Source organism: Vulpes lagopus, chromosome 5, assembly GCF_018345385.1.
Source record: "Vulpes lagopus strain Blue_001 chromosome 5, ASM1834538v1, whole genome shotgun sequence".
NCBI lineage: Eukaryota > Metazoa > Chordata > Mammalia > Carnivora > Canidae > Vulpes > Vulpes lagopus.
In genome coordinates this window covers 65,572,177-65,586,321 of record NC_054828.1, presented here as the reverse complement: position 1 = coordinate 65,586,321, position 14,145 = coordinate 65,572,177, and the positions used below count along the sequence as shown (strand labels likewise).

General features: G+C 40.3%; 1 pseudogene; it reads right to left on the bottom strand.

The window, feature by feature from the left end:
- Window positions 1–8,139: 8,139 nt before the first annotated feature.
- On the bottom strand, window positions 8,140–11,160 carry LOC121491794 (annotated as a pseudogene).
- Between the last annotated feature and the right edge of the window lie 2,985 nt (window positions 11,161–14,145).

Genomic DNA, 14,145 nt, shown 5'->3' with positions numbered 1-14,145 from the left:
ATTGCTTAGAGTTTTTAATTTGTACTTTTCCATGACTAATGATGTTGAATATGTTTTATTGTGCATATTTGCCATCAGTATATCTTCAGTGGTGAATTATTATTCAAATATTCAAATTAATTCAAATATTTTCCACATTGTCCTTGAACAGATATGGAGAAAGTATTTTTTTCAGTCTTTAGCTTATCTCTGTATTCTATTAACAGTATCTTTCCCAGAGCAAAAATTGTTAATTTTGATGAAGCCCAATTATCAAATGTTTTTAAATCATGCTTCTGATGTTTTAACAGAACAGTTGGGTTAATCTGAGGTCATGAAGATTTTCTCATAATTCTTTTAAAAAATATTATCGTTTTACATTTACATTTATTATTCATTTTGAATTAATTGTAGTATGAAGTATAAGTTAAGAGATACCAGAATATGCCATCCCAAAATACTCCTCTTTGGCATATAGATTATTTTGAGCTAAAGGCCACTCAAGAAGAGCTCTGAAAACAGGGCACAAATTTTCCTTTTTAAAAAAATTTAAAGTATGAAGGAAATTTCCATTCATAGAGATACTTACCAGGAAAAGGAGGATTCTTAAAAACTTTCATCAATGGAGAAAACACTGACTTAAAACTGTAAAACACACCTTACTAAAAAACCCTTGTTTATCATTATTTTCCTTGTCACATCCCTATAACTTGTCTTCTCTGCCAAGAATGCCCCAAATCTCTTTTTTTGTTTGTTTCAGCTAAGATGATCTATAAACCAAACTAAAAGTTCTAACCAGACTTGGAGTTATGCATCTCTAGGTACTCCCACTTGTAAGTGCTATGCACATGGTATTAAATTTCTGTGTTTTCCTGTTATTAATCTGTCTTTAGCCAGTCTCATGTACAGGGCTCCAGCTGGATGACCTAACATGGGAAAATGAAAAGATTTTTCTCCTCTACAAAGGCAGAGATCATGTTCAATTTTTTGAAATAAATAAATATTGCGTGTACAAGGAAAGAAGACTCAACATTATCAAGGTGTCAGTTCTTTCCAATGTTACCTGTGATTCAATGCAATACCAGTCGAAATCCTAACAAGTTATTTTGCGGATATTAATAAATTCTGCAGTGTATATGGAGTGGCAAAAGACTCAGAATCGCAAATACAATATTGAAGAACAAAGTATAGGACTAACACTACCCAATTTCAAGATTTATTACAAAGCTACAGGAATTAAGACAGTATGGTACTGGTGAAAGAATGGACAAACAGATGAACGGAACAGAATAGAGAACCTAGAAATAGATCCACATGAATATAGTTAACTGAGCTTGGACAAAACGGCAAAAGCAATTTAATTAAGAAGGGATAGCCTTTTCACCAAATGGCTGTAGGAGCAACTGGACATCCACATGCAAAATCATCATCATCATCATCATCATTATTATCACCACCACCACCACCATCATCACCATCTAGTCACAGACCTTTCACCTTTCTAAAAAGTTAACTTGGGCAGCCCGGGGGGCTCAGCGGTTTAGCGCCTCCTTCTGCCCAGGGTCTGCCTGGAGACCTGGGATCGAGTCCCACGTTGGGCTTCCTGCATGGAGCCTGCTTCTCCCTCTGCCTGTGTCTCTTTGTCTCTCATGGATAAGTAAATAAAATCTTTTTTAAAAATTAACTCACATTGTATTATAGATCTAAAGGTAAAATGAAAAACTAGAGAATTCCTGGAAAATGTCATACGAGATTAGGAGTGGTGGCTCAGTTGAGTATGTATCTGACTCTTGATTTCAGCTCAGGTCATGATTCTCAGAGTCCTGGAATTGAGCCCCAAGTTGGGCTCTGTGCTCAGAAGGGAGTTGGCTTGAGGATTCTCTCTCTCTGTCTTTGCCCTCCCCACCTTGCATTCTTACTCTCTCTTGAGCTCTCTCTCTCAAATAAACTTAAGAGGAGAGAAAGGAAAAGGAAAAGGAAAGGAAAGGGAAAAGAAAAGAAAAAAGAAAAGAAAAGAAAAGAAAAAAGAAGAAAAAAGAAAAGAAGAAAAGAAAAAAAGAAGAAAAGAAAAGAAAGAAAAGAAAAGAAAAGAAAAGAAAAGAAAAAAAAGAAAAAGAAAAAGAAAAGAAAAAAGGAAAGAAACCAACAATGCCCTCTCCCAACCTGTGGGAGGAGTTTCCCAAAGGACTGGAAGCAGCCTCCAGTAGAGACCATGGCCCAGTAGTTATTAGCTCCTCCCAGCCCAGAGAGACCCTATTAAATCTTTTCCAAAACAAATTTGGGAAAGGAGAGAAAATGAGTGGGAAAAATCAGAGAGGATGACAAACCATGAGAGACTCCTAACTCTGGGAAGTGAACAAGGGGTAGTGGAAGGGGAGGCGGGTGGGGGATTGGGGTGACTAGGTGAGGGTCATCGAGGGGGGCCCTTGACAGGATGAGCACTGAGTGTTGGCAAATCGAAATCCAATAAAAAATATACCTAAATAAATAAATAAATAAATAAATAAATAAATAAATAAAAGAAAAAAGAAAAGAAAAAAAAAAGAAAAGAAAATCCAAAAAAACAACAAAACATAAAAAACAACCTTGGGGCAGATCTGCCTCACAGAACCCACTGGTTCTCCCACCTTGATACATACTTTTGCTTTAATAAGCTGCTTTGTGCTGCTACTTTCCCTCTGGCTATTTTTATTCTGAGCATGGATCCTCACCTAAATCTTCCGGTGGGGAATCCAAGGAAGGAGATTCCCATTAACACAGCGACTCTCTCGCCCTTAATAGTGTGATTACTGTAGCTTAATATAGTTATGCTTAAAATTGAGTATTGAGACCCAGTTTTGCTCTTTGCTCTCCAATTTTGCTCACAATTTTGATCCAGATTGTAGATATCTACACAAGGTCCTGCTGGGACTTGATTGGGATGTCTTTAATCTATGGAACAATTTGAGAAAATTAACACAGTAATTATATGGAGATTTTCAAATCCAAGACCATGAGATATCTCTTCATTTATTTATTTTATTTCTTTTATCCATTTTGTATAATTTTCGATGTGCTAATCCTATACATATTATGTTAGGTTTTTGACTAAAATATCTAACTTTAGAGCAATTTAAAGATAACTTTTTATTTCTGCTTTCAATTGGTCTTTGCTAATAAATAGAGGAAATATAGCCAATTTTGTATATTGATCCTGTATTCTGTTAACTTGACAATTTTTTATGCCTAGGAACTGTGGGATACATTTCTTGGTACTTTCTATGTAAACAAGCACTTTTTTGTGTATGAATATAAAAGTTTTGATTTTTCCTTTTAAATCTGTATGCATTTTATTTTATTCATTTATTTTACTTATGGCATTGGCTAGGACTTACAATGAAATCTTAAATAGGAAGAATGAAATCAGATGTCCATGACTTATTTCAAATTACAAGGAGGAAGTTGCTTAGTCTTTTTTTTAAGTATGAGGTTAGGTGGAGGTTTTGTTGATGTTGTTTGCCAGAGTAAGGATATTTTCTTCTATTCTTAAATTGCTGAGAGACTTTTATCATTAATGCATATCAAATTGTCTAATGCCTTTAAGCATATATTAATATGATCATTTGGTTTTGCTTCTTTATTCTGTAAATATGATAAATTATGTTGATTTTTAAAAATAGCTTTATTTATATATAATTTAGTTACTGTAAGACCCTTTGTCTACTTAAGTCTATAATTCAGTGCTTTTGGAAAATGTACACATGTGTACAACAATCACTACAATCTGCTTTCAGAATATTACCATCACCCCGAAGGGTTGCTTTAACATTCATTCAAACTTATTTTCTTCTTCCATTTTCAGCAGTAGGCAGCCTTCTCTAGCCTTAAGTAATTCATACATTTAACATTTCTGGTGTTCTTCATATTTTCCTATAAATGGCATGGTGTTATTTCATTTCAACTTGAAGAACTTCCTTTAGTGTTTCTTACAATATAAATATTTCTTCAATTTCTTATTTAAATTTCAGTTGGTTAACATACAGTGTAACATTAGTTTCAGCTGTAGAATGTAGTGATTCATCACTTCATACAACACTCGGTGCTCATCACAAGTACCCTCATACTACCTATCATCCATTTAACCCATTCCCCTGCTCACCTCCTCTCTAGTAACCCTCAGTTTGTCCTCTATACTTAAAGAGTATGTTTTCTGGTTTGCCTCTCTCTCTCTTTCTCTCTTTTTTCCCCTCTATGTTCATTGTTTTTGTTTCTTAAATTCCACATATAAATGAAATCATATGCTAATTGTCTTTCTTTGACTATTTTTTTGTTTAGTATAATGCTCACTAGCTCCATCCACATCTTTGCAAATGGAAATACATACCTATCAGAATGGTTAATATTAACAGCATAGAAATCAACAGATGTTGGTGAGGATGGAGGGAAAGGGGAACCTTCTTGTGTTATTGGTGGGAATGCAACTGGTGCAGCCACTCTGGAAAATATTATGGAGGTTCCTCAAAAAGTAAAAAATAGAACAACCCTACAATCCAGCAATCGTTGCGCTACTAGGTATTTACCCAAAGGATACAAAAATACTGATTCAAAGGGATGCATGCACCCAGTATTCAGAGGAGCATATATCTATTAACACGAAATTATCACTCTTTGTTTATCTGGGAAGTTCTTTATTTCATTTTCACATCTGAAGTATTATTTTTCTGGAGATAAAACTTTTAACAGTTTTATTGAGGTATAATTGATATGCAAAAAACTGCACATAATTTAAGTATATACTTTTTGGAGTTTTGACATATATAAACCTATGAAACCATCATCACAATCAAAGTAATAAATATATCCATCACCTCAAAAAGTTAGGAAGAGGTTGTGTTTTCTTTCTAAACTTTTAATATATTCTTTCACTGCCTTTGGACTGTCAATATCTCTAATGTGAAATAGGTTTCAAAAGTACTGATGTTTCACTATATATGATGAATCATATTTCTCTTTCTGCATTCGAGACTTTCACTTTTCACTTTAAACTATGTAAGTATAAGCTTCTATGTATGATATTTGTATTTATCCTATTTGGAGTTGATTGAGTTTCTTTGATGATGATGATGTACACTGATGTTTTTATCAAATTAGGGAGTTTAAAAACATTTTTAATCAATATTTTTCTTTTTCCAGTTTTCCATTACACATATTTTTGTATTTGATATTTTCCAAAAGTTCTGAGACTCAATTCTTTAATCTTAATTTTTTTCATATTATTGGATTATTTATTGATAGTTTAAGTTATTACATATCAGAAGTTAGTCCAAATACAGAAAAATAAGTCAATAGAATAAATAGAATACAAATATATTGGCATGGGATATATAACAGATAATACACTCCTAATTAATGGAGTAAGGATGGGCTAGTACAAATACAAAAATTAGACAAAGGGAATTTAAATTTTTTTAATGTGAAAGGAAAAACTTCTAAAGTTTCAACAGCATTCATATAAGAATAACTTTATGATCTTAGGGGAGGGAGGTTTTCTGAAACAAGAAGATGAAAAGCATAAGCAATCATGAAAAACTAATAAATTTGATTTATTTATATTAAAGCTTTCTTTGTATCAAAATATGACAGAAAAAAGCATGCCACTCAAAAAGAAAACATTTTGAATGTATGCAAGCAATTAATATCCAAAATATATGAAGGTATTCAGTAAATCAATGAATATATGTTAAACATTAATACATAGAAGTAATTATATAAAATTAATTCCAATTATACTAGTAATCAACAGAAGCTTAAAATTATGAATTATAATATTATGATCAAAAGTAAACATGTACAAACAAAACAAACAAAAACCTTAGCAGTATCAAGTTCTAGCACGAATATGGAATATCAGAATCCCTTATCCACTAATATTAGAAATGCAAATTGTTATAACCACTTGAATAACTATTTGGCAATATTTAATAAATTGAATATGCTTATACTCTCACAGTTCCACTACCAAGAGCTTACAATATTATAGTTTATATATGAATATAGGAAGATATAACAGTAATATCAGAATGGGATTAAAACATAGTGGAAGTAGATTACATGGAAATATTGAGTGTGAACAAATCTTTTGATTTGCAAAAAAAGAGTTTATTCAAAATATGTTTTAGATTGGAGAAATAACTTCATGTTTATATGCTAAGTGAAATGATCTAGTTGACATGTATGAGATTCAACTGCTGGTAATAAATGGATGTGATGGTGAATATCAAAAGAAATTTTATGGAAATATTTTAGATCATAGAATATTCATATAAGAATACAATAATTTCCTCCTGACTTCTAATCTCCATCTCTACAACACTTCAGATTTTCCCAAGCAATGTCTCTATAATAAGTAAAAATGACAACAACATTTATATCCAGTATTCTAGCCTTACTACTTGGCAGGACTTGCTCCTTGTTAAGAACTACTACCACAATTTGGACACATGGAGAATCCAGTTTTGACCAGCTAAGTGATTCACCCTAGATCATCCAGCTAGGAACACAAGTGTAAAATTTAAACCAGCATCTTCTAACTATAGAATTCAATTAAAGCACTATCATACTGCCCATATGACTATCTACATACCAATTCTTTACTATGCAACTACTGCTCAAGTATTCTCCAAATATATATGTATGTATATATGCTTTATAATGCAGATTTTTCAATTGTATCTATTTTTTTTTGAGATAGCAAGCCTCAAAATTCACATGTTCAATTACATTGCAATAGGCTGTTTGACAAGAAAACAAAGAGAAGGAATCTGATCTGAGATAGTCTTGTTTCTTTTATGTTTCTAGATCCATCCTTATCTAAGATCTATTTAGTCAGATATTTTATCTTTGCAGTTATCTGAGCCAAAATTTCTTTTTTTTTTTTTCTTAAAATTATTTGAGTTGGACTTCTGACACTTTCACCAAAAGGGACCAGAGTAATCTGTGTCCTCACCTTCAGTAAGGTTCAATCTTTCCCTTCCTTATATTCTCAGATATGACATTTAGGAAACTATTATTAAACTTTTTTTGTTTGCCTTTTCTACATTTTCAAACTGGAAGGTAAGAATTATGTCTTCTTCAGTTCTGGAGCACTGTTTTCCTTGATATTATGCTTTCTAAATAGTTATGGTAGAAAAATTGTTAATATAGTAAAAATGAATGAAAATGAATAAAAAGAATTGTGGCAGGACTTCTGATGCTTCAATAGTTGAATTCTTCTAACTGATATGCTATGTTTTAAATTTTCCACTGGCATAATAGAAATTAAACAGCCTTAAAGTGTTAAAAGTATTAAAATTTTAGAGTCTAACATTTTTAGTATATGCAGGTTGATTGTATTGAGGGTTGTTCATATGTGCCTTCTCTATTTCTGCATGAAATTTTTTCTAAATATAATGAAAAGGTTTTCATCTTTTTACATTAGTAATCAATCTGAGAGGCATATTAATTGTTAGAATCAGTTACCATACACAGAAGTAATTTCCCAGTTTTTTAACCTACCAAAATATATTGCATTTCCATGTTATCCACATTTTAATCAGCAGAAATATTATTCCTTTTACTAATAAAATTCACATTTATTGTGGAAATATTTATAGTTATGCCAAAAATTGAATACGATTTCTTTACAAATCAAATGAAATTTATTTTAAACTCGAAACAAATTTTTATTACCAGAGTCTTGTCACATAATTGAATATTTCTCTGCTTTGTACATAATTATTGCTAGTCTTCACAGAAAGGCCATTTCTTAACTTCTCATCTGGTGATGGCAGGTATTAAAATCCTGATTTTAACAGAATAGTTAAAAGTAGTAAAAATGACTCAGTGATTTAAGTTGAAAGCAGTACATTGGAACATGGCTCTTGTACTTAGTTAATAGGAATGTACAGATTTTTTTTATTAAAAATGCAAAATAATTTGTCAGCATGGACAATGACAGCAGCAAATCATTATTTACTGTCAATTGAAACCAGTAATTTAACATTATAGTGATTTTCTTAAACATCAGCCAGTCTTTTCTTTAGTCATTTCCTTCAATTAACCTCTCTGAAGTTATTGATGAGGAACATGGCCTTGAGCTTCCCTTCATAGTTCATTAATAATGGTAAAGTACTATTCTAGGAATTAGAACATGCCATCTGCTGTTCCACCTATTCCACCTATTCCAGGGTCTTTCTCTTTTTTGAGAATTTCTGTGACTACAGTTCCTGCTATAGAGTGGCCACTCCAACAGCATCCAATAAAATAGTTCTTCCAACCGTAGTTGGATCCATGATTCCTTTTTCCATCATATTCACATAATCTCCAAATAGAGTGTTATAACTAATTTCTGAGGAACTTTGCATAACTTTCTCAATTATCAATGATCCTTCAGTACCTACATTCTTAGGAATGGGTATTTCAGGGATTTCGAGTGATCTTTTAATAATTTCTATGTAGATTTTTGATCTTCATTAGTGGGGGTTATTAAGTCCAAGGCTGCAATGAATGCACTGGTGCAGAGCACAAATCCCTCCCAGAAGTATGCTTTCTTCAAGAGCAGCTCATAGCATTGAGAACATCTCTTTCTTTTTATTCATTTCAACACCATTTGTCCCACCAAATTAGGTGGGACAATTAGGCTACTCTTTCTGAGAGTTTTTCCAGTTGATCCTTTAATATTTTTTCATATTTAATAGTTGTGATATCTAAGTGATGATTTATTGATATATGTGCTGCCGAAGCGAGCACAGTGATGGTTTATTGAATACAGTTTTCAACTTGAGCCTTCTCACCTTTTCAAGAGCATAGCATCATCTTTGGTCAAAATGACTTCTCCAATTTTTTTCTCAGTCATGAGGCTGAACATCTTCAAGATTTAATCTTTCTTCTCCAGACATGGTACTACTAGTAGCAATAGCCATGTCTTTAATCTGGTACTATTGTCACCAAAACCAAGCGCTTTGACCACTACAACCTAAAGACCAACTTTTAACCTATTCAAAACTAATGTACTTAGACCTTCCCCACAATATCTTCAGTGATTATGACCAAAGGCTTAAGGTAAGCATTGACAATTTCACAAGCAAATACAATGTACTCGCCATTAGAAATTTTCTTTTCATTCAATAGAAAATAGGCTTCTTGGAATTCATACTTTTTTTTTTTTTTTAAGATTTTATTTATTTGACAGAAAGAGAGCCCAAGCAGGGGGAGCAGGAGGCAGAGGGGGAGTGAGAAGCAGGCTCCCCACAGAGCAGGGAGCCCAGTGTGGGCTGAAGGCCGACGCTTAACTAACTAAGCCACCCAGGTGCCCCCAAATCACATTTCTAACCTTCTGATGTATTAATAAAGTATGGAGAAATATAAATCAAACTTCATGTCTTCAATAATCTCTAATCCCTCATTTAGTATTTTTATATCCTTTGCTCTGGTAACACCCTTTGTTCTGGCCTTCTTCATTGTAACAGAACGGATGTTGCCAATTCCTTTGTCTCCATTTGCAGGAATCATTGCAACCTGAGCAGTTTCTTCAGGGGTTGTCACAAGTTTAGACCGCTTCTTAAGTTCAGCAATTACAACATCAAGAGATAACATCACACCTCTTCTGATTTCCAACGGATTGGCATCTTTGCTAATCTTCCCAAAGCTTTCCTTGGCAATAGAGTGTGCCAGCAATAGTAGCAGTTGTAGTCCCATCCTCAGATTCTTCATCTGTGTTATTGGCAACATCTCGAACAAGTTCAGCATCAATATTTTTGTATTCATCCTTTAAGTCAATGGATTTTGCCACAGTCACACCATGTTTTGTTATTTTGGGGCCACAGCTCTGTTCAATAATGGCTGTTTTTCCCTTAGGCCCATAATATGGCTAAAGCATGGCATAAGAGGTATATGCTCTGAAGCATTAAGAGTCGGGAATCTGCACGAGATTTTATCTTTAGTACAAGCCCCAGTGAGAGGAGGAGCTAGTGCCTTGGATACTGGCCTTACCTGGCAAAAGTCTGTGGATAATCAAAGTACTTCTGTGGTGTGTGGGCAGCCACTGAGACCCTTTGAGGGTCTGAAAGAAAAGGAAAACTGTATTTTTTTTAACCTTGTTATTCACTTAATCCTGAGGTATCCTAATTTAAATTTGAACACACTTAAAAAGAAGGCAAAAAAAAAAAGAGGCAAAAATGACTAAAATTCATCTATTTATATTAGAAACATTATTTCATGCCCTAAGATATATTTGAACACAATTTTCTGTTGAGTAAAGGGTCAACATTTATAGTTGCAAATTAAGAACTGATGAAGACTACAAATAAAATGTGCAAGTTATACACTAGGCTTTATCCCTGACCTATGAAGAAGTTAGTTCTTTACCCTCAGTTTCTGAGAACTGAATTGAAAGGGACTTAATTTAAAAAATAGAGTGAAGAGCCTTCCGTGCACTAAAAACTTAAGCTATAAACTCACTTACATATATTCATTAAATTCATTAATCAAGAGATCCTTGGACCTTAACTCGGACTACTGCTTGTGTCCTTGTTCAACAACCTTAAGGAGCCCCTGTATTTTATTTCAAACAATATGTTGTTACTAATAATTAGTTTTGCTTTAATAAGCTTTTTCCATGGCAGAAAAGCATGCAGTGTTTTCAAACAAAAGTTTTAAAATGGCCTTATCTTGTGTTATAGTAAAACCTAGTTTCCTAGTTAATTATTGCGTAGATGTGTATTTTTTTAAAGATTTTATTTATGAGACAGGGAGAAAGAGAGAGAGGCAGAGACACAGGCAGAGGGAGAAGCAGGCTCCATGCAGGGAGCCCCACGTGGGACTGGATCCTGGGTCTCCAGGATCAGCCCTGGGCAGAAGGGGGTGCTAAACTGCTGAGCCACCCGGGCTGCCCATGTATTTTTTTAATATCGATCTAACCAATGACATTAAAGCCTGTTTCCAAAAGTCCAAAGTGTATTTAACATGTGTTAATGTATGTGTATATATGTAATGTATAAATTATATAATTTTTGTATAAATTATATAATTCATACATAAAAATGAAAGTAGTCCTTCCATAATTTAAATTTGTTTCTTTTTCCCAAATCATATGTAAGCATAAGAGGAAGACAGGAGTGTTTGTTTTTGTTTGTTCACTGCGGCCTCCCCTGTGGTCAGATCCATGCCTCCCACATGAAAGTTTGGTTAGAATATAGGTAACAATGTATGAATAAAATATCACCCATTAAAGGTCATCCTGTACCTGTCAGTGTAAGTGAGCAAGCAAACAAACAAAAAAAATACTTGCCTGGGAAATGCTTATTGCTCATTTGTACCCTCTCACCCCATGAAGTTGGTTTTGCTGTGGAATGTCGGTAGGGAGTTAAAATCCGTGCCCATCTCTTCATTCAAGTGTGGGCCACAAAAACTCTCAGCTTTTGCAGCAAATTAGCCAACAACCGGAGCAGCTCATCCAGATGCTGAATGAGACCCCTGGGGAGCCAGCAGACATGTCAAATGTGGAGGGTGGGGTAGGCCGACGGGGAAGGAGGCGCTGCACATAAACTACGTCTAGGCGAAGTCACAGTAGAAAGAATTTATAAGGAGGTTGAAGGCCCTGCGCCTCTCAGAGAACCTGGTGATCCAGGACTTTCTGCTGGGGGGGGGGGGGGGGCTTGGGGGGGTGTTGGAACTTGGCTGCCAACTTCCTCTAGAGTCAGCACTTTGATACCAAGTGATGCTGGGAAGCCAGGCTGCCCCCACCCACCTTTCCCCAACCCCCACTGCACAAAAAAGTCATATATATGTGTGTGTGTGTGTGTGTGTGTGTGTGAAAGAAAAACCTTAAAACAGAAACACTGCAACTTCAGCATCCTGCAGCAGCCTACTCCCACCCCGGCCTGAGAGCAGGCCCGCGGGCTCTGTCCCGACCTCGCCCCAGCGCAGCCGCCTCAAAGGACCTGGGAGGCCCAGTGACCACCGCGCCCCTCTCGGCCTCTGTCCCCAGGCTCCGCAGCCAGGAGCGCGGGGTTGGCTCCTCTGACGCCTCCCGCCCCTTTCAGGGTGAAGCAAAGCTGCCAGCGGACCCCAAGCTTCCCTTCCTAGGGGGCCCGTGCAGGCGAAGGCCGCCCCCGCAGCCGGGCCTCCGCCTCCCACCGGCACCCCTTGCTGGGGAGAGGGGCTCTGCTCGGTCCTGCCCGGGAGGGGGGATCAGGGCCAGTGGAGGCCGCGGGCCCAGCCCCAGGGCGGAGCGCGGCCCAGAAGTCGTGAAGGGAGCAGAGCTCAAGGGCAAAAACGAAAAAGGCGGAGGAACCACCCCCGCCCTGCTGCGGGATGCTGACGCGCTGGGCCCCAACCGGAATGAGGCCCTGCAGCTGCGCCTCCAGGAACAGGCTCCAGGAACAGGCTCTAGCGGTCTTCTGGGGGCGCCTTCTAGACCCTTCGCAGCTGCTGGGGGCGGCTCCGCGGACGGCAGCTGGGGCGGCGCAGGGGCTGCTGCGGCTTTGCACGCGCACCTGTCACCTTGCGCCCCCAGGTCGGTGCCTCAGAAGCCCCTGCCCGCCCCCGCCCCCGCCCCCGGCCCCGCAGCCCCTGACCTCCCCTGCCGGTGATCTCTCCCTCATCGCCTGCCCTTCTCCCGGCCCCGTGACCTCTCCCCCGCCCCCCTGACCTCACCACCCGGCTTCCTCTGCCCCCCTACCCCCACTCGGTTCCCTCCGCCCCCCCCACACCCCCACCCGGGCTCCCTCCATGCCCCCCTCTGCCCCCCTCCGCCCCCCATCCGGCTCCCTCCTCGTCCCCCCTCCCCCCTCCCCCCCGGGCTCCCCCCGCCTCCCCCCGGGACTCCCCCGACGCTGCCCCTGCCCGCGCCGCCCTCCTGGGGGCCTAGTGCTCCCTCCTCGGCCCTGGGCCCGGCTTTAGGCTCAGAAGATCCATTCAAACGCGAGAAAGTGGCATTCGTGACTTAAAACAAAACAAAAGTCTGGAAACAGGAGTTAGAATTAAAAAGCCTTTTCGGTTTTCGTCGTTCAAAGGTTCTTTCCGACTCGTAATCACAAGGAGGCTGGAAGCTCGAGGCGCGACATCAGGTCAGTGGAGGAGGAGGGAGAGAGGATGGGGTGGGCGGGGAGGATGGGGGATGTGGGCGGGGAGGATGGGGATGGGGGATGGGGCGGGGAGGATGGGGATGGGGGATGGGGGCGGAGAGGATGGGGGATGGGGGCGGGGAGGATGGGGGGATGGGGGCGGGGAGGATGGGGATGGGGGATGGGGGCGGGGAGGATGGGGGATGGGGGCGGGGAGGATGGGGGATGGGGGATGGGGGGCGGGGAGGATGGGGGATGGGGGCGGGGAGGATGGGGGATGGGGGATGGGGGGCGGGGAGGATGGGGGGATGGGGGATGGGGCGGGGAGGATGGGGGATGGGGGCGGGGAGGATGGGGGGATGGGGGATGGGGGGCGCGGAGGATGGGGGATGGGGATGGGGGCGCGGAGGATGGGGGATGGGGGCGGGGGGGATGGGGGGATGGGGGGCGGGGAGGATGGGAAGGATGGGGAGGGCGGGGAGGATGGGAAGGATGGGGAGGGCGGGGAGGATGGGGGGATGGGGGATGGGGGGATGGGTGATGGGGGGCAGGGAGGATGAGGGATGGGGGCATGGAGGGCGGGAAGGATGGGGGGATGGGGGGCGGGAAGGATGGGAGAGTGGGGAGGATGGGGGATGGGGGCATGGAGGGCGGGGGCGGGGCCCGCTGTCCCGGGGGCAGGGGGCTGGACTGTGTGTCCCCGCCCCGCGCATCTGGGCCCTGGGCGTGGCCGCGGCTGCAGGGACGCAGCAAGCAGCGACTCAGTCCGGAGCCGAGCCGGGTCACTGCGCCCTGCGGTCCGGGGTCCGGGAGCATGTGCGCGGGGTGGTGTTCGCAGGTGAACCGAGGGAGCCGGCCCTCCTGCTGGGGGGGGTAGATGGGCTCACGTGGTGCCCCGTGGCGGGGTCTCCTGCTAACTGAGCTGCTGCCGGCCGGGGGCGGGCGGGGGGCTGCAGCTGCGTGCAGGGCGCGTGCCCCTGATGCCGCAAACCCCTCTCTGCCTCCCTCGGCTCCTTTGACACCTGCTCGGTCGCAGTCACCGCCTGTTGCTCATGTGAAAATTCAAACCAGCGCAGGACTTCGG